General features: G+C 56.4%; 1 non-coding gene across 1 annotated transcript; it reads right to left on the minus strand.

The window, feature by feature from the left end:
* Window positions 1–1,046: 1,046 nt before the first annotated feature.
* TRNAS-GCU (transfer RNA serine (anticodon GCU)) lies at window positions 1,047–1,128 on the minus strand. Its single transcript has one exon. It is a non-coding gene; the product is annotated as a tRNA-Ser (tRNA).
* Between the last annotated feature and the right edge of the window lie 262 nt (window positions 1,129–1,390).

Consider the following 1,390-nt stretch of genomic DNA (forward strand, 5'->3'; position numbering starts at 1 on the left):
ATCTAGCCCAGTATCCTGTCTGCCAACAGTGGCCAATGCCAGGTGCTTCAGAGGGAGTCCATGGGAGGGATGTGCCCCCCAGCATGCGGTACTCAACATAACCACAAACTCTGGCATGGAAAATAGATTCCTGACTTCTGTTCCCAGATCTTGGAGCAGAGTGGGGGCTAGTGGTTAGAGCAGAGGGGCTGAGAGCCAGGACTCACTGGGTTCCAGTCCCTATTCGGCCACTGATTGTTTAGGTGAGTTCCTCCCCAGCAATCTGCCTCAGTTTCCACATCTGTCAAGGGGGAGGACACATTGAGGCCCAATTATGCTTAAATTGCCTCCACTTCAAGGGGACTGAAGCACACAGCTGACATGTGGGTGCTGTGCTGTGGTTCAGGGGCTTGGACACTAGTCATTCAGTGCCACATTAACGACAGCCCCAAATCCCAGCTTTCCTATCCAAAACCGACTCCTCCGGCTCTTGGGGGCTCCCTTCCCCCAGGCTGATCCTTTCATCCATGTGATGCAGCCCCCTCTGGAAAATGAGTCCCAAGTGGGGATTTCTACCCCCCCCCACCATCCAGAGGCACACCCATCCCATCCAGGGGTCTCCCATTGGCCCCTCCAGTGAGTGACAGATCCCCTGCCATCTGCCTTCATCTAAGCGGGGGTTGTTGCCCCCCACGAATAGCTAGCTTGCTTTCATATTCCTAGGGCAATGTATTGGGGAGTATAATACAGTTCCCAGCCCACCACCCAATAGACACCCCCCCCATTCAATCTACTGTGGGTTATCGGGGTTCCAATGTGTCATTTCACCCACCCGTTGGGCCCCCTGATACTGAGAGGGGATTTTACTGCACACACCTCTCCCTGCCAGCGTTAACCCCAGGGGCTGAGAGGAGACTTTATTGCATGAAAGGAGGAGAATGAGACAAGTTGAACAGCAGACGCTGCTCTCATACCCTTAAGGCTGCGAACACCCCCAATCCCTTTCTTCCAGAACCAGTCCAGAAAATAATGCACTGCTAACCCTCCTCTTCTTCCCAAAAAGGGAGCGACGAGGGTGGGATTCGAACCCACGCGTGCAGAGCACAATGGATTAGCAGTCCATCGCCTTAACCACTCGGCCACCTCGTCTCTTAGGTTGGGCTCAATCTGCCATCCCAGCCATACCCCTGAGTGTGTGTGCGCGAGGGCAAGAGTGCACAGGACGGGGAGGGTCTGTGTGTAGGGAGGGTTGATTTCCCCCTGCGCTGCCTTTTGCACACACCCCCTTGCCCGGACAGCCCCCGCTTCCTGTCCCCCCCTTGCCCCATCCGAGCGGGACCCCGGATGCAGCCAGGGGCGCATGAGCCCGTCCCGGGCAATGGTCAGAAAACCACCTCCCGACACCCCCCCT

This window comes from Chrysemys picta, unplaced genomic scaffold, assembly GCF_011386835.1.
Source record: "Chrysemys picta bellii isolate R12L10 unplaced genomic scaffold, ASM1138683v2 scaf7496, whole genome shotgun sequence".
NCBI classification, from domain to species: Eukaryota; Metazoa; Chordata; order Testudines; family Emydidae; genus Chrysemys; species Chrysemys picta.